This window comes from Microcaecilia unicolor, chromosome 1 (assembly GCF_901765095.1).
Source record: "Microcaecilia unicolor chromosome 1, aMicUni1.1, whole genome shotgun sequence".
Lineage (NCBI taxonomy): Eukaryota > Metazoa > Chordata > Amphibia > Gymnophiona > Siphonopidae > Microcaecilia > Microcaecilia unicolor.
In genome coordinates this window covers 766,208,513-766,232,341 of record NC_044031.1, presented here as the reverse complement: position 1 = coordinate 766,232,341, position 23,829 = coordinate 766,208,513, and the positions used below count along the sequence as shown (strand labels likewise).

At 45.8% G+C, this 23,829-nt stretch overlaps 1 protein-coding gene across 1 annotated transcript in view; it reads right to left on the bottom strand.

Annotated features, from left to right (window-relative positions):
- IQCH (IQ motif containing H) overlaps window positions 1-23,829 on the bottom strand; it is a 307,537-nt gene that overhangs the window by 282,653 nt on the left and 1,055 nt on the right. The gene's annotated exons all lie outside the window — the stretch shown is intronic.

Here is a 23,829-nt window from a genome sequence, read left to right as displayed (position 1 = left end):
CTCCTCTTACTGACTTACAAGTGCCTTCAATCTGCAGCTCCTCAGTACTTCACTCTTACTTCTCTCTACACTTCTCCCCGGGAACTCCGTTCAAGGGGTAAATCACTCTTATCTGCAACCTTCTCCTCCACTGCCAACTCTACTACTACTAATACTACTACTTAGCATTTCCAGACTCCGTTCCTTCTACCTTGCTGTATCGTATGCCTGGAATAGACTTCCTGAGTCAGTACGTCAGGCTCCAGCTCTGGCCGTCTTAAAAGCAATAGCCTAGATTTGACTCTTATTCACTTGTTCAGTACCCATGTCTGTTTTATCATTCCCACTTTAAGTAATTCCCTAATCCCTTATTTGTCTGTCTTGATTAGATTGTAAGCTCTGTCGAGCAGAGATTGTCTCTTACAAGTTCAGTGTACAGCGATTCGTACATCTAGTAGCATTATAAAAATGATAAGTAATAATAGTAGTAGTAGCGGTGATTGGTAATGGCAGTGGTAATGATTGCTTATGACTGGCTGGTATTAGCAGTAATTGGTTGTGCCTGGCAGTGAGTAAAAGTGGCAGTGGTAATGATTGGTTATGCCTGGCAGTGATTGGTAGTGGCAGACTGGTTGTGCCTGGCAGTGATTGATAGTGACAGTGTTAAGACTGGTTGTGCCTAGCAGTGATTGGTAGCAGCAGTGTTAAAGACTCATTATGTCTAACAGTGATTGGTTGTGCCTGGCAGTGTTAAGATTGGTTATGCCTAGCAGTGATTGGTAGTGGTAAAGACTGGTTATCTCTGGTAGTGACTGGTTGTGCCTGGCAGTGGTAAAGATTGGTTCTGTCTGGTACTGATTGGTTGTTCCTGGATGTGGTAAAGATTGGAAGTGCTTGGCCAAGGAGATTAGATTGAGATCAGGTGACAGTACAAGGCTATCTAGCACATTATATGGGTTGAAGCCAGTAGGCGGAGTCACAAGTACACCCAAAACAATAGCAAATGCTATTAAAAACAATAGTAAAAGATTATTAGAAATAATGGACTGCCTAGGTGTGGTCCATCTGTAAAAAGTCAAAAGTTGTTCCAGTTTGATAGGCAGTGCCTTAAAAGATGGAGGACAAAAGATTTATTTTTACTTATTTGACAGCTTTTTAATTTATTTGAAAGCGTCCCATATGTAGATATAAATATCATGAAATCAAAACTGAAAATGCATTTATTTATTTTTTTTGTTACATTTATATCCCACATTCCCACTTATTTGTAGGCTAAAACAGCTTCAAAATTTATTGTAGCTGGTGGAAACAGCACTAATAAAGGCTGTATTTTGAGCTCATTTTTCTACACTGTTCTATACAATACAGTAATACATGGCCAAATTTAATTGAGGATATCCTGTATAATTATGGGTTCATCTTAACTATTGTTGTAATCTGCCTTGGGAAGCCTGATGTTATAAAGATTGGAAGTAAAATTAAACTCTTCTTTCATTGGGGCACATGAATCACATCTTCACCTCATCTCTTTTGTACAAATGGATTATTCTGTTTTGAGCATGTTTCAGGGACAAGTGGTTATCATAAGTCAAAATAATAAATATAAATATTTTCTTTCATGCAGATCTCTCATTGTTTAAATGGGCTGTAAGACCGTAATGCAGTCCATTGGTTTTCTTATACTTTGTCCTTGTGATGACTTATAATGTGCCTAGACTGGAAATACAGTGAGACAGAATAATAGAATTCAGTAACATCCAAAAGTTATTAATTAACATTATAATTGTGTTCGCTTTGGGGTAATAACTGAGAAAATGCTGTTGAAAACTGATCTGAAGAAGGAATAAATATATAACACAGAACTGGAAAATGTTGGCACATTTACACTGATTCTGTACTTCTGCATGAAGGTAGCTCTGCCCTTATTATTTAATGTCTTTCTTTTAAATAGTAGTAAAAAAACAATAATAAGTGCATTTTTATAATATACCACTGCATTCCACAAAACAAAAGGAGCAAGTTCCCACAAACCATCTTTCTCTTTTGATCTAGGCACAGGAAAAAAAAGAAGATTTTAAATGACGCAGGTTTCAACCTAATTCATGTTTAATGTGGGATATAACTGCCATAAATAAGTAAATAAATAAATAGAAATTCTGAATGTTGAGCACCTGATTCTCATAACATGATGTCTGTTTTAGTGGCTCTTTACCAGGAGAAAAAAAATCTCTGCACAAATATCACACATGCTAGGGTGTCCCTATAACCTGCCCCTACAAATGACACACTGATTACGATTTGTAACAAATTACTACTCTACCTATGAAAAGTTACTCCGTTATTATACAACTACACAAACTGGCATGTTTGAAAATATAAGTGAGATTAAATAAAAATGCTACCAACAACATGGATGAAGCAGCTCATAGGTTTGTTTGTTTGCTTTGTTTTGAGTGTACACAGAACGGCTGCGTGGGGAAAGGGAAACATAGACTAACCTAAGTTCCTTCAACTTTTTGATGTCATGTCGTCTCCTCTTCTCAGTCAACCCTCCTTGTGCCTGGCAGTGATAGATTGGTAATGGAAGTGTTCAGATTGGTTATGCCTGGCAGTAATTGGTAGTGGTAGTGATAATGATTGGTTATGTCTGGTAGTGGCAGTGTTAAGATTGGTTGTGCCTGGCAGTGATGGATTGGTAGTGGCAGTGGTAAATACTGGTTATCTCTGGCAATGATTGGTAGTGGCAGTGGTAAGGTGTGGTTGTGCCTGGCAGTGATTGGCAGTGGTAATGATTGGTTGTGCTTGGCAGTGGCAATGTTAAGATCGGCTGTTCCTGGTAGTGGCAGTGGTAAATACTGGTTATCTCTTGCAGTGATTGGTAGTGGCAAGATGTGGTTGTACCTGGCAGTGGTGATTGGCACTGGTAATGATTGGTTGTGCTTGGTAGTGGCAGTGGTAAAGATTGGCTATCTCTGGCAGTGGTAAGGTGTGGTTGTGCCTGGCAATGATTGGTACTAGTAGTGACAGTGATTGGTTGTGCCAGCAGTGATTGGTAGTGGCAGTGTTAATGATTGGTTGTGCTGGCAGTGATAGATTGGTTATACCTGGCAGTGATTGGTAGTGGTAGTGATAATGATTGGTTATGTCTGGTAGTGGCAGTGTTAAGAATGGTTGTGCCTGGCAGTGATTGCTTGGAAGTAGAGTGTTAAGACTGGTCATGTGGCAGTGTTCAGATTGGTGATGCCTGGCAGTGATAGTGGTAATGGAGTGCTAAGATTGATTGTGCCTGGCAGTGATTGGTAGTGGTATTTTTAATGATTGGTTGCGTCTGGCAGTGATTGATAGTGGTAGTGTTAAGACCAGTTGTGCCTTGCAGTGATTAACTAGTAGTGGCAGTGATAAAGATTTGTTATCTCTGGCCGTGATGGTAGTGGCAGTGGTAAGGTGTGGTTGTGCCTGGCAGTGGTGATTGGCACTGGTAATGATTGGTTGTGCTTGGTAGTGGCAGTGGTAAAGATTGGCTATCTCTGGCAGTGGTAAGGTGTGGTTGTGCCTGGCAGTGATTGACTGGTCGTGGCAGTGGTAAAAATTGGTTATGTTTGGCAGGGATTGGTTGTGCCAGTGGTACAGATTGGTTGTGCCTGGCAGTGATTAGTACTGGCAAAGATTGGTTATCTCTTTCAGTGATAGGTAACATAGTAACATAGTAGATGACGGCAGGAAAAGACCTGCATGGTCCATCCAGTCTGCCCATGACAAACTCATATGTGTATACCTTACCTTGAATTTGTACCTGTCCTTTTCAGGGCACAGACCATATAAGTCTGCCCAGCAGTATTTCCCGCCTCCCAACCACCAGTCCCGCCTCCCATCACTGGCTCTGTTACAGACCGTATAAGTCTGCCCTCCCCTATCCTCGCCTCCCAACCACCACCCCCTCTTCCCCCCAATTGCTCCGCCACCCAATTTCAGCTAAGCTTCTGAGGATCCATTCCTTCTGCACAGGATTCCTCTATGCATATCCCACGCATGTTTGAACTCCGTTACCGTTTTCATCTCCACCACCTCCCACGGGAGGGCATTCCAAGCGTCCACCACCCTCTCCGTGAAAAAATACTTCCTGACATCTTTCCTGAGTCTGCCCCCCTTCAATCTCATTTCATGTCCTCTCGTTCTACCGCCTTCCCATCTCCGGAAAAGATTCGTTTGCGGATTAATACCTTTCAAATATTTGAACGTCTGTATCATATCACCCCTGTTCCTCCTTTCCTCCAGGGTGTACATGTTCAGGTCAGCAAGCCTCTCTTCATACGTCTTGGAACGTAAATCCCATACCATCCTCGTAGTTTTTCTTTGCACCGCTTCCATTTTTTTTACATCCTTCGCAAGATACGGCCTCCAAAACTGAACACAATACTCCAGGTGGGGCCTCACCAACGTCTTATACAGGGGCATTAAAACCTCCTTTCTTCTGCTGGTCACTCCTCTCTCTATACAGCCTAGCAATCTTCTAGCTACTGCCACCGCCTTGTCGCACTATTTCGTCGCCTTCAGGTCCTCAGATACTATCACCCCAAGATCCCTCTCCCCGTCCGTGCCTATCAGACTCTCCCCGCCTAACACATACGTCTCCCTTGGATTTCTACTCCCCAAGTGCATCACTTTGCATTTCTTTGCATTGAATTTTAATTGCCAAACGTTAGACCATTCTTCTAGCTTCTTCAGATCTTTTTTCATGTTTTCCACACCCTCCGGGGTGTCCACTCTGTTGGAAATCTTGGTGTCATCCGCAAAAAGGCAAACTTTACCTTGTAACCCTTCGGCAATGTCACTCACAAATATATTGAACAGAATCGGCCCCAGCACCGATCCCTGAGGCACTCCACTACTCACCTTTCCTTCCTCCGAGCGAACTCCATTCACCACCACCCTCTGGCGTCTGTCCGTCAACCAGTTCCTAATCCAGTTCACCACTTGGGGTCCTATTTTCAGGCCGTCTAGTTTATTTAAGAGCCTCCTGTGGGGAACCGTGTCGAAAGCCTTGCTGAAATCTAAGTAGATGACGTCCATAGCACGTCCTTGATTTAATTCTCCCGTCACCCAGTCAAAGAATTCAATGAGATTCGTTTGGCACGATTTCCCTTTGGTGAAACCATGTTGTCTCGGATCTTGCAACTTATTGGCTTCCAGGAAATTCACTATCCTTTCCTTCAGCATGGCTTCTATTACTTTTCCAATAACCGAAGTGAGGCTTACCGGCCTGTAGTTTCCAGCTTCTTCCCTATCCCCACTTTTGTGAAGAGGGACCACCTCCGCCGTTCTCCAATCCCTCGGAACCTCTCCCGTCTCCAAGGATTTATGAAACAAGTCTTTGAGAGGACCCGCCAGAACCTCTCTGAGCTCCCTCAGTATTCTGGGGTGGATCCCGTCCGGCCCCATGGCTTTGTCCACCTTTAGCTTTCCAAGTTGTTGATACACACTCTCTTCCGTGAACGGCGCTCTATCCACCTCATTTTCAGGTGTACTTTTGCCAGTCTCTCTCGGTCCTTCCCCAGGGTTTTCTTCAGTGAAAACAGAACAAAAGTATCTATTTAGCAAATTGGCTTTTTCTTCATCATTTTCTACATAGCGTTTTGTTGTATCTTTTAGTCTCACAATTCCCTTTATAGTCTTTCTCCTTTCACTAATATACCTGAAGAAGTTTTTGTCTCCCCTCCTTACATTTCTAGCCATTTGTTCTTCCGCTTGCGCCTTCGCCAGACGTACCTCTCTCTTGGCTTCTTTCAGTTTCATCCGGTATTCCTCCCCGTGTTCCTCCTCTTGAGATTTTCTATATTTCTGGAACGCTAACTCTTTAATCTTTATTTTCTCAGCCACTTGCTTTGAGAACCATATCGGTTTCCTTTTTCTCTTGCTTTTATTTACTCTCCTTACATAAAGGTCTGTGGCCCTGTTTATTACTTCTTTTAGCCTGGACCACTGTCCTTCCACTTCTCGTATGTCGTCCCAGCCCATCAGCTCCTTCCTCAGGTATTCTCCCATTTTGTTAAAGTCAGCTCGCTTGAAATCGAGGACTTTGAGTTTAGAGTGGCCGCCGTCCACATGAGCCGTTACATCAAAACAAACCGTTTGATGGTCACTGTTTCCAAGGTGCGCAGCCACTCGGACATTTGACACACTATCCCCATTATAAGTCCCCAAGTGTCAGTTAACTGCTGTTTTATCAAGGGAATTCTGTAGCTGGGTGGGCCCAGGACCAAAGAATTTCCAATTGAATTAACCTTTAAAATTGTCTAAGAATTATAACTTTTTAATCTAAATATTCCCAATAATTACAGCTGTGTAAAATGTTACTTTTGAGTCTCAAATGAATTCAATGCTGTTTTAACAGCCTCTCCTCTCTCTTCCTATCAATCAGAGCTTGGCAGGACAAGATAGAAAGAAAGAAAGAAAAAGGTTTCACAGGGCCAATTAATTAATTAATTAAGCAATAAGCATTAAATTTAAGAGAAGAATCAGGTATCTCACCTCTAGCCTGAAAGTTGAGAAGTTTGGACTTTATTTTAAAGTCAGAATTTACTTTAGTGTGCAGGGGTCCAATAACCTGGAAAAATTTCAAACACAATTGGTTTGTCTCCCCCTTCAAGGCCAATCTATCTCCTGTTGTGCAGTGAAGTGCAAGTAGTGGCAATGGTAAAGATTGGTTATAACTGGCAGTGGTAATGTTTGGTTGTGCCTGGCAATGATTGGTAGTGGCAGTGTTAATGATTGGTTGTGCTGGCAGTGATAGATTGGTTATACCTGGCAGTGATTGGTAGTGGTAGTGATAATGATTGGTTATGTCTGGTAGTGGCAGTGTTAAGAATGGTTGTGCCTGGCAGTGATTGCTTGGAAGTAGAGTGTTAAGACTGGTCATGTGGCAGTGTTCAGATTGGTGATGCCTGGCAGTGATAGTGGTAATGGAGTGCTAAGATTGATTGTGCCTGGCAGTGATTGGTAGTGGTATTTTTAATGATTGGTTGCGTCTGGCAGTGATTGATAGTGGTAGTGTTAAGACCAGTTGTGCCTTGCAGTGATTAACTAGTAGTGGCAGTGATAAAGATTTGTTATCTCTGGCCGTGATGGTAGTGGCAGTGGTAAGGTGTGGTTGTGCCTGGCAGTGGTGATTGGCACTGGTAATGATTGGTTGTGCTTGGTAGTGGCAGTGGTAAAGATTGGCTGTCTCTGGCTGTGGTAAGGTATGGTTGTGCCTGGCAGTGATTGGCAGTGGTAATGATTGGTTGTGCTTGGCAGTGGCAATGCTAAGATCGGCTATTCCTGGCAGTGATGGATTGGTAGTGGCAGTGGTAAATACTGGTTATCTCTGGCAGTGATTGGTAGTGGCGGTGGTAAGGTGTGGTTGTGCCTGGCAGTGGTAAAGACTGGCTATCTCTTGCAGTGATTGGTAGTGGCAGTGGTAAGGTGTGGTTGTGCCTGGTAGTGGTAATGATTGGTTGTGCTTGGCAGTGGCAATGTTAAGATCGGCTGTTCCTGGTAGTGGCAGTGGTAAATACTGGTTATCTCTTGCAGTGATTGGTAGTGGCAAGATGTGGTTGTACCTGGCAGTGGTGATTGGCACTGGTAATGATTGGTTGTGCTTGGTAGTGGCAGTGGTAAAGATTGGCTATCTCTGGCAGTGGTAAGGTGTGGTTGTGCCTGGCAGTGGTAAAGATTGGCCTCCCTTTCGCCACCATCCACATCGACGATCCCTCCGTGCCCAGCGTCGATTGCGGCCCTGGAGGGAAACCCCACCGATTCCGGAAGTGTATCGGAGGGGGTAACCAGCGAGGACCCAAGACCGCAACAAACGGCTCTGAAAGCTGATGGAACTTGGTTTCCCTCAGCAAAAATCCGGAGGTGACACTAGAAACACTTTGGGTGATGTTGGACCGGATGAATACTACACTGCAGAAAACTTCAGGTGATGTTATAAATTTAAATGCCAAGTTTGAGGGTTTAAAAGTAACTGTTGATTCCGTAAAAGAAGATTTAACAAAGCAAGTGACAACTTTGAGGAAAGAAGTGGATATGCTTAAGGACTTTAAAGATGTAGCTCTTAAAGATAATATGGAAATGAGGAGGAAAATTGAACAACTAGAGAACTACAACAGAAGGCTTAACCTCCGTCTTTTGAATTTTCCCAAGTTAACAGGGTTAACCCCGATTGATACATTGCGTAGATATTTGACTGAGATATTAAAAATTCCCCCAGACTCTATTCCTCCAATAAATAAGATTTATTTTATTCCTAAACCAAAGGGGGAATTACAAGGTATTGAACAGAATATGCCTGATCTACAAAATATCTCTGAAATTCTGGAACAATCTATGGAAATAGTATTGGATAGAGCTACATTAATAATTTCTTTGGTCTTTGAGCAAGACTACAACAATATTTTAAGACTTTACTTTCGGAATTCTAAGGCACAATTTTGTGGGTCTAAAGTCTGGATGTATCCAGATGTGACAAAACAAACACAACAGAAAAGAAAGGCATTTCTTGCTTTGAAACAAAAGACAATGGATATTGGGGGATCTTTCTTTTTGGCATACCCGGCTAAATGTGTAGTTAAATTAGGTCAAACTAAATATAACTTCTTTTCACCGGAACAACTGAAATCGTTTCTTCAAATGAAACAACTGAAGTAATATGTAGGAATAAGTAGAAATAACTTGGAGAAATGGCAGCTTTTACCTTTGTTTAAAATTATTAGTTTTGATTACTTCTCTAATTCTATCACTCCCCCCTCGTTATGAGGTCTAAGAAAGGTTAATTGTGTTTCTTAATTGAAGTCTAATATACTTTTTTTCTGCATAAGATATTTTTTCTTTTTAAAATTCTTTTCATTTGTGGATGTTAAATAATGCAGGATGAGAATATTAATAGTACTTATTACTTACCTGTTTTATGTTCGCAAGATTATTCTTGTAAATGATATATTGAAAATATAAATAAAGAATTTAAAAAAAAAAAAAAGATTGGTTGTGTCTGGCAGTGATGGATCAGTAGTAGAAGTTGTCTGATTGGTTGTGCCTGGCAGTGGCAGTGGTAAAGATTGGCTATCTGGCAGTGATTGGTGGTGGCAGTGGTAATGATTGGTTGTTCTTGGTAGTGGCAGTGGTAAAGATTGGCTATCTGGCAGTGATTGGTGGTGGCAGTGGTAATGATTGGTTGTTCTTGGTAGTGGCAGTGGTAAAGATTGGCTATCTGGCAGTGGTAAGGTGTGGTTGTGTCTGGCAGCGATGGATCAGTAGTAGAAGTTGTCTGATTGGTTGTGCCTGGCAGTGGCAGTGATAATGATTGGTTGTGCTTGGTAGTGGCAGTGGTAAAGATTGGCTATCTGGCAGTGGTAAGGTGTGGTTGTGTCTGGCAGCGATGGATCAGTAGTAGAAGTTGACTGATTTGTTGTGCCTGGCAGTGGCAGTGATAATGATTGGTTGTGCTTGGTAGTGGCAGTGGTAAAGATTGGTTGTGATTGGTAGTGGCAGTGGTAAAGATTGGCTATGTCTGGCAGTGATTGGTAGTGGCAGTGGTAATGATTGGTTGTGCCTGGCAATGGTAAAGATTGGCTATGTCTGGCAGTGATTGGTAGTGGCAGTGGTAATGATTGGTTGTGCTTGGCAGTGGTAAAGATTGGCTATCTGGCAGTGGTAAGGTGTGGTTGTGCCTGGCAGCGATGGATCAGTAGTAGAAGTTGTCTGATTGGTTGTGCCTGGCAGTGGCAGTGGTAAAGATTGGCTATCTGGCAGTGGTAAGGTGTGGTTGTGTCTGGCAGCGATGGATCAGTAGTAGAGGTTGTCTGATTGGTTGTGCCTGGCAGTGGCAGTGGTAAAGATTGACTATCTGGCAGTGATTGGTGGTGGCAGTGGTAATGATTGGTTGTTCTTGGTAGTGGCAGTGGTAAAGATTGGCTATCTGGCAGTGGTAAGGTGTGGTTGTGTCTGGCAGCGATGGATCAGTAGTAGAAGTTGTCTGATTGGTTGTGCCTGGCAGTGGCAGTGGTAAAGATTGGCTATCTGGCAGTGATTGGTGGTGGCAGTGGTAATGATTGGTTGTGCTTGGCAGTGGTAAAGATTGGCTATCTGGCAGTGATTGGTGGTGGCAGTGGTAATGATTGGTTGTGCTTGGCAGTGGTAAAGATTGGCTATCTCTGCAAGTGATTGGTGGTGGCAGTGGTAATGATTGGTTGTGCTTGGTAGTGGTAAAGATTGGCTATCTGGCAGTGGTAAGGTGTGGTTGTGTCTGGCAGCGATGGATCAGTAGAAGAAGTTGTCTGATTGCAGTGATAAAGATTGGCTATCTCTGGCAGTGATTGGTGGTGGCAGTGGTAATGATTGGTTGTGCTTGGTAGTGGTAAAGATTGGCTATCTGGCAGTGGTAAGGTGTGGTTGTGTCTGGCAGCGATGGATCAGTAGTAGAAGTTGTCTGATTGGTTGTGCCTGGCAGTGGCAGTGGTAAAGATTGGCTATCTGGCAGTGATTGGTGGTGGCAGTGGTAATGATTGGTTGTTCTTGGTAGTGGCAGTGGTAAAGATTGGCTATCTGGCAGTGGTAAGGTGTGGTTGTGTCTGGCAGCGATGGATCAGTAGTAGAAGTTGTCTGATTGGTTGTGCCTGGCAGTGGCAGTGGTAAAGATTGGCTATCTGGCAGTGATTGGTAGTGGCAGTGGTAATGATTGGTTGTGCTTGGCAGTGGTAAAGATTGGCTATCTCTGGCAGTGATTGGTGGTGGCAGTGGCAATGATTGGTTGTGCTTGGTAGTGGTAAAGATTGGCTATCTGGCAGTGGTAAGGTGTGGTTGTGTCTGGCAGCGATGGATCAGTAGTAGAAGTTGTCTGATTGGTTGTGCCTGGCAGTGGCAGTGGTAAAGATTGGCTATCTCTGGCAGTGATTGGTAGTGGCAGTGGTAATGATTGGTTGTGCTTGGTAGTGGTAAAGATTGGTTATCTGGCAGTGGTAAGGTGTGGTTGTGTCTGGCAGCGATGGATCAGTAGAAGAAGTTGTCTGATTGCAGTGATAAAGATTGGCTATCTCTGGCAGTGATTGGTGGTGGCAGTGGTAATGATTGGTTGTGCTTGGTAGTGGTAAAGATTGGCTATCTGGCAGTGGTAAGGTGTGGTTGTGTCTGGCAGCGATGGATCAGTAGAAGAAGTTGTCTGATTGCAGTGATAAAGATTGGCTATCTCTGGCAGTGATTGGTGGTGGCAGTGGTAATGATTGGTTGTGCTTGGTAGTGGTAAAGATTGGCTATCTGGCAGTGGTAAGGTGTGGTTGTGTCTGGCAGCGATGGATCAGTAGTAGAAGTTGTCTGATTGGTTGTGCCTGGCAGTGGCAGTGGTAAAGATTGGCTATCTGGCAGTGATTGGTGGTGGCAGTGGTAATGATTGGTTGTTCTTGGTAGTGGCAGTGGTAAAGATTGGCTATCTGGCAGTGGTAAGGTGTGGTTGTGTCTGGCAGCGATGGATCAGTAGTAGAAGTTGTCTGATTGGTTGTGCCTGGCAGTGGCAGTGGTAAAGATTGGCTATCTGGCAGTGATTGGTAGTGGCAGTGGTAATGATTGGTTGTGCTTGGCAGTGGTAAAGATTGGCTATCTCTGGCAGTGATTGGTGGTGGCAGTGGTAATGATTGGTTGTGCTTGGTAGTGGTAAAGATTGGCTATCTGGCAGTGGTAAGGTGTAGTTGTGTCTGGCAGCGATGGATCAGTAGTAGAAGTTGTCTGATTGGTTGTGCCTGGCAGTGGCAGTGGTAAAGATTGGCTATCTCTGGCAGTGATTGGTAGTGGCAGTGGTAATGATTGGTTGTGCTTGGTAGTGGTAAAGATTGGCTATCTGGCAGTGGTAAGGTGTGGTTGTGTCTGGCAGCGATGGATCAGTAGAAGAAGTTGTCTGATTGCAGTGATAAAGATTGGCTATCTCTGGCAGTGATTGGTGGTGGCAGTGGTAATGATTGGTTGTGCTTGGTAGTGGTAAAGATTGGCTATCTGGCAGTGGTAAGGTGTGGTTGTGTCTGGCAGCGATGGATCAGTAGTAGAAGTTGTCTGATTGGTTGTGCCTGGCAGTGGCAGTGGTAAAGATTGGCTATCTGGCAGTGATTGGTGGTGGCAGTGGTAATGATTGGTTGTTCTTGGTAGTGGCAGTGGTAAAGATTGGCTATCTGGCAGTGGTAAGGTGTGGTTGTGTCTGGCAGCGATGGATCAGTAGTAGAAGTTGTCTGATTGGTTGTGCCTGGCAGTGGCAGTGGTAAAGATTGGCTATCTCTGGCAGTGATTGGTAGTGGCAGTGGTAATGATTGGTTGTGCTTGGCAGTGGTAAAGATTGGCTATCTGGCAGTGATTGGTGGTGGCAGTGGTAATGATTGGTTGTGCTTGGCAGTGGTAAAGATTGGCTATCTGGCAGTGATTGGTGGTGGCAGTGGTAATGATTGGTTGTGCTTGGCAGTGGTAAAGATTGGCTATCTCTGGCAGTGATTGGTGGTGGCAGTGGTAATGATTGGTTGTGCTTGGCAGTGGTAAAGATTGGCTATCTCTGGCAGTGGTAAGGTGTGGTTGTGTCTGGCAGCGATGGATCAGTAGTAGAAGTTGTCTGATTGGTTGTGCCTGGCAGTAGCAGTGGTAAAGATTGGCTATCTGGCAGTGATTGGTGGTGGCAGTGGTAATGATTGGTTGTTCTTGGTAGTGGCAGTGGTAAAGATTGGCTATCTGGCAGTGGTAAGGTGTGGTTGTGTCTGGCAGCGATGGATCAGTAGTAGAAGTTGTCTGATTGGTTGTGCCTGGCAGTGGCAGTGGTAAAGATTGGCTATCTCTGGCAGTGATTGGTAGTGGCAGTGGTAATGATTGGTTGTGCTTGGCAGTGGCAGTGGTAAAGATTGGCTATCTCTGGCAGTGGTAAGGTGTGGTTGTGTCTGGCAGCAATGGATCAGTAGTAGAAGTTGTCTGATTGGTTGTGCCTGGCAGTGGCAGTGGTAAAGATTGGCTATCTCTGGCAGTGATTGGTAGTGGCAGTGGTAATGATTGGTTGTGCTTGGCAGTGGCAGTGGTAAAGATTGGCTATCTCTGGCAGTGGTAAGGTGTGGTTGTGTCTGGCAGCGATGGATCAGTAGTAGAAGTTGTCTGATTGGTTGTGCTTGGTAGTGGCAGTGGTAAAGATTGGTTGTGATTGGTAGTGGCAGTGGTAAAGATTGGTTGTGATTGGCTATCTGGCAGTGATTGGTGGTGGCAGTGGTAATGATAGGTTGTTCTTGGTAGTGGCAGTGGTAAAGATTGGCTATCTGGCAGTGGTAAGGTGTGGTTGTGTCTGGCAGCGATGGATCAGTAGTAGAAGTTGTCTGATTGGTTGTGCCTGGCAGTGGCAGTGGTAAAGATTGGCTATCTGGCAGTGATTGGTGGTGGCAGTGGTAATGATTGGTTGTTCTTGGTAGTGGCAGTGGTAAAGATTGGCTATCTGGCAGTGGTAAGGTGTGGTTGTGTCTGGCAGCGATGGATCAGTAGTAGAAGTTGTCTGATTGGTTGTGCCTGGCAGTGGCAGTGGTAAAGATTGGCTATCTGGCAGTGATTGGTAGTGGCAGTGGTAATGATTGGTTGTGCTTGGCAGTGGTAAAGATTGGCTATCTGGCAGTGATTGGTGGTGGCAGTGGTAATGATTGGTTGTGCTTGGCAGTGGTAAAGATTGGCTATCTCTGGCAGTGATTGGTGGTGGCAGTGGTAATGATTAGTTGTGCTTGGTAGTGGTAAAGATTGGCTATCTGGCAGTGGTAAGGTGTGGTTGTGTCTGGCAGCGATGGATCAGTAGTAGAAGTTGTCTGATTGGTTGTGCCTGGCAGTGGCAGTGGTAAAGATTGGCTATCTCTGGCAGTGATTGGTAGTGGCAGTGGTAATGATTGGTTGTGCTTGGTAGTGGTAAAGATTGGCTATCTGGCAGTGGTAAGGTGTGGTTGTGTCTGGCAGCGATGGATCAGTAGAAGAAGTTGTCTGATTGCAGTGATAAAGATTGGCTATCTCTGGCAGTGATTGGTGGTGGCAGTGGTAATGATTGGTTGTGCTTGGTAGTGGTAAAGATTGGCTATCTGGCAGTGGTAAGGTGTGGTTGTGTCTGGCAGCGATGGATCAGTAGTAGAAGTTGTCTGATTGGTTGTGCCTGGCAGTGGCAGTGGTAAAGATTGGCTATCTGGCAGTGATTGGTGGTGGCAGTGGTAATGATTGGTTGTTCTTCGTAGTGGCAGTGGTAAAGATTGGCTATCTGGCAGTGGTAAGGTGTGGTTGTGTCTGGCAGCGATGGATCAGTAGAAGAAGTTGTCTGATTGCAGTGATAAAGATTGGCTATCTCTGGCAGTGATTGGTGGTGGCAGTGGTAATGATTGGTTGTGCTTGGTAGTGGTAAAGATTGGCTATCTGGCAGTGGTAAGGTGTGGTTGTGTCTGGCAGCGATGGATCAGTAGAAGAAGTTGTCTGATTGCAGTGATAAAGATTGGCTATCTCTGGCAGTGATAGGTGGTGGCAGTGGTAATGATTGGTTGTGCTTGGTAGTGGTAAAGATTGGCTATCTGGCAGTGGTAAGGTGTGGTTGTGTCTGGCAGCGATGGATCAGTAGTAGAAGTTGTCTGATTGGTTGTGCCTGGCAGTGGCAGTGGTAAAGATTGGCTATCTGGCAGTGATTGGTGGTGGCAGTGGTAATGATTGGTTGTTCTTGGTAGTGGCAGTGGTAAAGATTGGCTATCTGGCAGTGGTAAGGTGTGGTTGTGTCTGGCAGCGATGGAACAGTAGTAGAAGTTGTCTGATTGGTTGTGCCTAGCAGTGGCAGTGGTAAAGATTGGCTATCTGGCAGTGATTGGTAATGGCAGTGGTAATGATTGGTTGTGCTTGGCAGTGGTAAAGATTGGCTATCTGGCAGTGATTGGTGGTGGCAGTGGTAATGATTGGTTGTGCTTGGCAGTGGTAAAGATTGGCTATCTCTGGCAGTGATTGGTGGTGGCAGTGGTAATGATTGGTTGTGCTTGGTAGTGGTAAAGATTGGCTATCTAGCAGTGGTAAGGTGTGGTTGTGTCTGGCAGCGATGGATCAGTAGTAGAAGTTGTCTGATTGGTTGTGCCTGGCAGTGGCAGTGGTAAAGATTGGCTATCTCTGGCAGTGATTGGTAGTGGCAGTGGTAATGATTGGTTGTGCTTGGCAGTGGTAAAGATTGGCTATCTGGCAGTGATTGGTGGTGGCAGTGGTAATGATTGGTTGTGCTTGGCAGTGGTAAAGATTGGCTATCTCTGGCAGTGATTGGTGGTGGCAGTGGTAATGATTGGTTGTGCTTGGTAGTGGTAAAGATTGGCTATCTAGCAGTGGTAAGGTGTGGTTGTGTCTGGCAGCGATGGATCAGTAGTAGAAGTTGTCTGATTGGTTGTGCCTGGCAGTGGCAGTGGTAAAGATTGGCTATCTGGCAGTGATTGGTAATGGCAGTGGTAATGATTGGTTGTGCTTGGCAGTGGTAAAGATTGGCTATCTGGCAGTGATTGGTGGTGGCAGTGGTAATGATTGGTTGTGCTTGGCAGTGGTAAAGATTGGCTATCTCTGGCAGTGATTGGTGGTGGCAGTGGTAATGATTGGTTGTGCTTGGTAGTGGTAAAGATTGGCTATCTAGCAGTGGTAAGGTGTGGTTGTGTCTGGCAGCGATGGATCAGTAGTAGAAGTTGTCTGATTGGTTGTGCCTGGCAGTAGCAGTGGTAAAGATTGGCTATCTGGCAGTGATTGGTGGTGGCAGTGGTAATGATTGGTTGTTCTTGGTAGTGGCAGTGGTAAAGATTGGCTATCTGGCAGTGGTAAGGTGTGGTTGTGTCTGGCAGCGATGGATCAGTAGTAGAAGTTGTCTGATTGGTTGTGCCTGGCAGTGGCAGTGGTAAAGATTGGCTATCTCTGGCAGTGATTGGTAGTGGCAGTGGTAATGATTGGTTGTGCTTGGCAGTGGCAGTGGTAAAGATTGGCTATCTCTGGCAGTGGTAAGGTGTGGTTGTGTCTGGCAGCAATGGATCAGTAGTAGAAGTTGTCTGATTGGTTGTGCCTGGCAGTGGCAGTGGTAAAGATTGGCTATCTCTGGCAGTGATTGGTAGTGGCAGTGGTAATGATTGGTTGTTCTTGGTAGTGGCAGTGGTAAAGATTGGCTATCTGGCAGTGGTAAGGTGTGGTTGTGTCTGGCAGCGATGGATCAGTAGTAGAAGTTGTCTGATTGGTTGTGCTTGGTAGTGGCAGTGGTAAAGATTGGTTGTGATTGGTAGTGGCAGTGGTAAAGATTGGTTGTGATTGGCTATCTGGCAGTGATTGGTGGTGGCAGTGGTAATGATAGGTTGTTCTTGGTAGTGGCAGTGGTAAAGATTGGCTATCTGGCAGTGGTAAGGTGTGGTTGTGTCTGGCAGCGATGGATCAGTAGTAGAAGTTGTCTGATTGGTTGTGCCTGGCAGTGGCAGTGGTAAAGATTGGCTATCTGGCAGTGATTGGTGGTGGCAGTGGTAATGATTGGTTGTTCTTGGTAGTGGCAGTGGTAAAGATTGGCTATCTGGCAGTGGTAAGGTGTGGTTGTGTCTGGCAGCGATGGATCAGTAGTAGAAGTTGTCTGATTGGTTGTGCCTGGCAGTGGCAGTGGTAAAGATTGGCTATCTGGCAGTGATTGGTAGTGGCAGTGGTAATGATTGGTTGTGCTTGGCAGTGGTAAAGATTGGCTATCTGGCAGTGATTGGTGGTGGCAGTGGTAATGATTGGTTGTGCTTGGCAGTGGTAAAGATTGGCTATCTCTGGCAGTGATTGGTGGTGGCAGTGGTAATGATTGGTTGTGCTTGGTAGTGGTAAAGATTGGCTATCTGGCAGTGGTAAGGTGTGGTTGTGTCTGGCAGCGATGGATCAGTAGTAGAAGTTGTCTGATTGGTTGTGCCTGGCAGTGGCAGTGGTAAAGATTGGCTATCTCTGGCAGTGATTGGTAGTGGCAGTGGTAATGATTGGTTGTGCTTGGTAGTGGTAAAGATTGGCTATCTGGCAGTGGTAAGGTGTGGTTGTGTCTGGCAGCGATGGATCAGTAGAAGAAGTTGTCTGATTGCAGTGATAAAGATTGGCTATCTCTGGCAGTGATTGGTGGTGGCAGTGGTAATGATTGGTTGTGCTTGGTAGTGGTAAAGATTGGCTATCTGGCAGTGGTAAGGTGTGGTTGTGTCTGGCAGCGATGGATCAGTAGAAGAAGTTGTCTGATTGCAGTGATAAAGATTGGCTATCTCTGGCAGTGATAGGTGGTGGCAGTGGTAATGATTGGTTGTGCTTGGTAGTGGTAAAGATTGGCTATCTGGCAGTGGTAAGGTGTGGTTGTGTCTGGCAGCGATGGATCAGTAGTAGAAGTTGTCTGATTGGTTGTGCCTGGCAGTGGCAGTGGTAAAGATTGGCTATCTGGCAGTGATTGGTGGTGGCAGTGGTAATGATTGGTTGTTCTTGGTAGTGGCAGTGGTAAAGATTGGCTATCTGGCAGTGGTAAGGTGTGGTTGTGTCTGGCAGCGATGGAACAGTAGTAGAAGTTGTCTGATTGGTTGTGCCTGGCAGTGGCAGTGGTAAAGATTGGCTATCTGGCAGTGATTGGTAATGGCAGTGGTAATGATTGGTTGTGCTTGGCAGTGGTAAAGATTGGCTATCTGGCAGTGATTGGTGGTGGCAGTGGTAATGATTGGTTGTGCTTGGCAGTGGTAAAGATTGGCTATCTCTGGCAGTGATTGGTGGTGGCAGTGGTAATGATTGGTTGTGCTTGGTAGTGGTAAAGATTGGCTATCTAGCAGTGGTAAGGTGTGGTTGTGTCTGGCAGCGATGGATCAGTAGTAGAAGTTGTCTGATTGGTTGTGCCTGGCAGTGGCAGTGGTAAAGATTGGCTATCTCTGGCAGTGATTGGTAGTGGCAGTGGTAATGATTGGTTGTGCTTGGCAGTGGTAAAGATTGGCTATCTGGCAGTGATTGGTGGTGGCAGTGGTAATGATTGGTTGTGCTTGGCAGTGGTAAAGATTGGCTATCTCTGGCAGTGATTGGTGGTGGCAGTGGTAATGATTGGTTGTGCTTGGTAGTGGTAAAGATTGGCTATCTCTGGCAGTGGTAAGGTGTGGTTGTGTCTGGCAGCGATGGATCAGTAGTAGAAGTTCTCTGATTGGTTGTTCTTGGTAGTGGCAGTGGTAAAGATTGGCTATCTGGCAGTGGTAAGGTGTGGTTGTGTCTGGCAGCGATGGATCAGTAGTAGAAGTTGTCTGATTGGTTGTGCCTGGCAGTGGCAGTGGTAAAGATTGGCTATCTGGCAGTGATTGGTAGTGGCAGTGGTAATGATTGGTTGTGCTTGGCAGTGGTAAAGATTGGCTATCTGGCAGTGATTGGTGGTGGCAGTGGTAATGATTGGTTGTGCTTGGCAGTGGTAAAGATTGGCTATCTCTGGCAGTGATTGGTGGTGGCAGTGGTAATGATTGGTTGTGCTTGGTAGTGGTAAAGATTGGCTATCTGGCAGTGGTAAGGTGTGGTTGTGTCTGGCAGCGATGGATCAGTAGAAGAAGTTGTCTGATTGCAGTGATAAAGATTGGCTATCTCTGGCAGTGATTGGTGGTGGCAGTGGTAATGATTGGTTGTGCTTGGTAGTGGTAAAGATTGGCTATCTGGCAGTGGTAAGGTGTGGTTGTGTCTGGCAGCGATGGATCAGTAGTAGAAGTTGTCTGATTGGTTGTGCCTGGCAGTGGCAGTGGTAAAGATTGGCTATCTGGCAGTGATTGGTGGTGGCAGTGGTAATGATTGGTTGTTCTTGGTAGTGGCAGTGGTAAAGATTGGCTATCTGGCAGTGGTAAGGTGTGGTTGTGTCTGGCAGCGATGGAACAGTAGTAGAAGTTGTCTGATTGGTTGTGCCTGGCAGTGGCAGTGGTAAAGATTGGCTATCTGGCAGTGATTGGTAATGGCAGTGGTAATGATTGGTTGTGCTTGGCAGTGGTAAAGATTGGCTATCTGGCAGTGATTGGTGGTGGCAGTGGTAATGATTGGTTGTGCTTGGCAGTGGTAAAGATTGGCTATCTCTGGCAGTGATTGGTGGTGGCAGTGGTAATGATTGGTTGTGCTTGGTAGTGGTAAAGATTGGCTATCTAGCAGTGGTAAGGTGTGGTTGTGTCTGGCAGCGATGGATCAGTAGTAGAAGTTGTCTGATTGGTTGTGCCTGGCAGTGGCAGTGGTAAAGATTGGCTATCTCTGGCAGTGATTGGTAGTGGCAGTGGTAATGATTGGTTGTGCTTGGCAGTGGTAAAGATTGGCTATCTGGCAGTGATTGGTGGTGGCAGTGGTAATGATTGGTTGTGCTTGGCAGTGGTAAAGATTGGCTATCTCTGGCAGTGATTGGTGGTGGCAGTGGTAATGATTGGTTGTGCTTGGTAGTGGTAAAGATTGGCTATCTCTGGCAGTGGTAAGGTGTGGTTGTGTCTGGCAGCGATGGATCAGTAGTAGAAGTTCTCTGATTGGTTGTTCTTGGTAGTGGCAGTGGTAAAGATTGGCTATCTGGCAGTGGTAAGGTGTGGTTGTGTCTGGCAGCGATGGATCAGTAGTAGAAGTTGTCTGATTGGTTGTGCCTGGCAGTGGCAGTGGTAAAGATTGGCTATCTGGCAGTGATTGGTAGTGGCAGTGGTAATGATTGGTTGTGCTTGGCAGTGGTAAAGATTGGCTATCTGGCAGTGATTGGTGGTGGCAGTGGTAATGATTGGTTGTGCTTGGCAGTGGTAAAGATTGGCTATCTCTGGCAGTGATTGGTGGTGGCAGTGGTAATGATTGGTTGTGCTTGGTAGTGGTAAAGATTGGCTATCTGGCAGTGGTAAGGTGTGGTTGTGTCTGGCAGCGATGGATCAGTAGAAGAAGTTGTCTGATTGCAGTGATAAAGATTGGCTATCTCTGGCAGTGATTGGTGGTGGCAGTGGTAATGATTGGTTGTGCTTGGTAGTGGTAAAGATTGGCTATCTGGCAGTGGTAAGGTGTGGTTGTGTCTGGCAGCGATGGATCAGTAGTAGAAGTTGTCTGATTGGTTGTGCCTGGCAGTGGCAGTGGTAAAGATTGGCTATCTCTGGCAGTGATTGGTAGTGGCAGTGGTAATGATTGGTTGTGCTTGGTAGTGGTAAAGATTGGCTATCTGGCAGTGGTAAGGTGTGGTTGTGTCTGGCAGCGATGGATCAGTAGAAGAAGTTGTCTGATTGCAGTGATAAAGATTGGCTATCTCTGGCAGTGATTGGTGGTGGCAGTGGTAATGATTGGTTGTGCTTGGTAGTGGTAAAGATTGGCTATCTGGCAGTGGTAAGGTGTGGTTGTGTCTGGCAGCGATGGATCAGTAGAAGAAGTTGTCTGATTGCAGTGATAAAGATTGGCTATCTCTGGCAGTGATAGGTGGTGGCAGTGGTAATGATTGGTTGTGCTTGGTAGTGGTAAAGATTGGCTATCTGGCAGTGGTAAGGTGTGGTTGTGTCTGGCAGCGATGGATCAGTAGTAGAAGTTGTCTGATTGGTTGTGCCTGGCAGTGGCAGTGGTAAAGATTGGCTATCTGGCAGTGATTGGTGGTGGCAGTGGTAATGATTGGTTGTTCTTGGTAGTGGCAGTGGTAAAGATTGGCTATCTGGCAGTGGTAAGGTGTGGTTGTGTCTGGCAGCGATGGAACAGTAGTAGAAGTTGTCTGATTGGTTGTGCCTGGCAGTGGCAGTGGTAAAGATTGGCTATCTGGCAGTGATTGGTAATGGCAGTGGTAATGATTGGTTGTGCTTGGCAGTGGTAAAGATTGGCTATCTGGCAGTGATTGGTGGTGGCAGTGGTAATGATTGGTTGTGCTTGGCAGTGGTAAAGATTGGCTATCTCTGGCAGTGATTGGTGGTGGCAGTGGTAATGATTGGTTGTGCTTGGTAGTGGTAAAGATTGGCTATCTAGCAGTGGTAAGGTGTGGTTGTGTCTGGCAGCGATGGATCAGTAGTAGAAGTTGTCTGATTGGTTGTGCCTGGCAGTGGCAGTGGTAAAGATTGGCTATCTCTGGCAGTGATTGGTAGTGGCAGTGGTAATGATTGGTTGTGCTTGGCAGTGGTAAAGATTGGCTATCTGGCAGTGATTGGTGGTGGCAGTGGTAATGATTGGTTGTGCTTGGCAGTGGTAAAGATTGGCTATCTCTGGCAGTGATTGGTGGTGGCAGTGGTAATGATTGGTTGTGCTTGGTAGTGGTAAAGATTGGCTATCTGGCAGTGGTAAGGTGTGGTTGTGTCTGGCAGCGATGGATCAGTAGTAGAAGTTGTCTGATTGGTTGTGCCTGGCAGTGGCAGTGGTAAAGATTGGCTATCTGGCAGTGATTGGTGGTGGCAGTGGTAATGATTGGTTGTTCTTGGTAGTGGCAGTGGTAAAGATTGGCTATCTGGCAGTGATTGGTGGTGGCAGTGGTAATGATTGGTTGTGCTTGGCAGTGGTAAAGATTGGCTATCTCTGGCAGTGATTGGTGGTGGCAGTGGTAATGATTGGTTGTGCTTGGTAGTGGTAAAGATTGGCTATCTAGCAGTGGTAAGGTGTGGTTGTGTCTGGCAGCGATGGATCAGTAGTAGAAGTTGTCTGATTGGTTGTGCCTGGCAGTGGCAGTGGTAAAGATTGGCTATCTCTGGCAGTGATTGGTAGTGGCAGTGGTAATGATTGGTTGTGCTTGGCAGTGGTAAAGATTGGCTATCTCTGGCAGTGATTGGTGGTGGCAGTGGTAATGATTGGTTGTGCTTGGTAGTGGTAAAGATTGGCTATCTCTGGCAGTGGTAAGGTGTGGTTGTGTCTGGCAGCGATGGATCAGTAGTAGAAGTTGTCTGATTGGTTGTGCCTGGCAGTGGCAGTGGTAAAGATTGGCTATCTCTGGCAGTGATTGGTAGTGGCAGTGGTAATGATTGGTTGTGCTTGGCAGTGGCAGTGGTAAAGATTGGTTGTGATTGGTGGTGGCAGTGGTAATGATTGGCTATCTCTGGCAGTGATTGGTAGTGGCAGTGGTAATGATTGGTTGTGTCTGGCAGCGATGGATCAGTAGTAGAAGTTGTCTGATTGGTTGTGCCTGGCAGTGGCAGTGGTAAAGATTGGCTATCTGGCAGTGGTAAGGTGTGGTTGTGTCTGGCAGCGATGGAACAGTAGTAGAAGTTGTCTGATTGGTTGTGCCTGGCAGTGGCAGTGGTAAAGATTGGCTATCTGGCAGTGATTGGTAATGGCAGTGGTAATGATTGGTTGTGCTTGGCAGTGGTAAAGATTGGCTATCTGGCAGTGATTGGTGGTGGCAGTGGTAATGATTGGTTGTGCTTGGCAGTGGTAAAGATTGGCTATCTCTGGCAGTGATTGGTGGTGGCAGTGGTAATGATTGGTTGTGCTTGGCAGTGGTAAAGATTGGCTATCTCTGGCAGTGATTGGTGGTGGCAGTGGTAATGATTGGTTGTGCTTGGTAGTGGTAAAGATTGGCTATCTAGCAGTGGTAAGGTGTGGTTGTGTCTGGCAGCGATGGATCAGTAGTAGAAGTTGTCTGATTGGTTGTGCCTGGCAGTGGCAGTGGTAAAGATTGGCTATCTGGCAGTGATTGGTGGTGGCAGTGGTAATGATTGGTTGTTCTTGGTAGTGGCAGTGGTAAAGATTGGCTATCTGGCAGTGATTGGTGGTGGCAGTGGTAATGATTGGTTGTTCTTGGTAGTGGCAGTGGTAAAGATTGGCTATCTGGCAGTGGTAAGGTGTGGTTGTGTCTGGCAGCGATGGATCAGTAGTAGAAGTTGTCTGATTGGTTGTGCCTGGCAGTGGCAGTGGTAAAGATTGGCTATCTGGCAGTGATTGGTGGTGGCAGTGGTAATGATTGGTTGTTCTTGGTAGTGGCAGTGGTAAAGATTGGCTATCTGGCAGTGGTAAGGTGTGGTTGTGTCTGGCAGCGATGGAACAGTAGTAGAAGTTGTCTGATTGGTTGTGCCTGGCAGTGGCAGTGGTAAAGATTGGCTATCTGGCAGTGATTGGTAATGGCAGTGGTAATGATTGGTTGTGCTTGGCAGTGGTAAAGATTGGCTATCTGGCAGTGATTGGTGGTGGCAGTGGTAATGATTGGTTGTGCTTGGCAGTGGTAAAGATTGGCTATCTCTGGCAGTGATTGGTGGTGGCAGTGGTAATGATTGGTTGTGCTTGGTAGTGGTAAAGATTGGCTATCTAGCAGTGGTAAGGTGTGGTTGTGTCTGGCAGCGATGGATCAGTAGTAGAAGTTGTCTGATTGGTTGTGCCTGGCAGTGGCAGTGGTAAAGATTGGCTATCTCTGGCAGTGATTGGTAGTGGCAGTGGTAATGATTGGTTGTGCTTGGCAGTGGTAAAGATTGGCTATCTGGCAGTGATTGGTGGTGGCAGTGGTAATGATTGGTTGTGCTTGGCAGTGGTAAAGATTGGCTATCTCTGGCAGTGATTGGTGGTGGCAGTGGTAATGATTGGTTGTGCTTGGTAGTGGTAAAGATTGGCTATCTAGCAGTGGTAAGGTGTGGTTGTGTCTGGCAGCGATGGATCAGTAGTAGAAGTTGTCTGATTGGTTGTGCCTGGCAGTGGCAGTGGTAAAGATTGGCTATCTGGCAGTGATTGGTAATGGCAGTGGTAATGATTGGTTGTGCTTGGCAGTGGTAAAGATTGGCTATCTGGCAGTGATTGGTGGTGGCAGTGGTAATGATTGGTTGTGCTTGGCAGTGGTAAAGATTGGCTATCTCTGGCAGTGATTGGTGGTGGCAGTGGTAATGATTGGTTGTGCTTGGTAGTGGTAAAGATTGGCTATCTAGCAGTGGTAAGGTGTGGTTGTGTCTG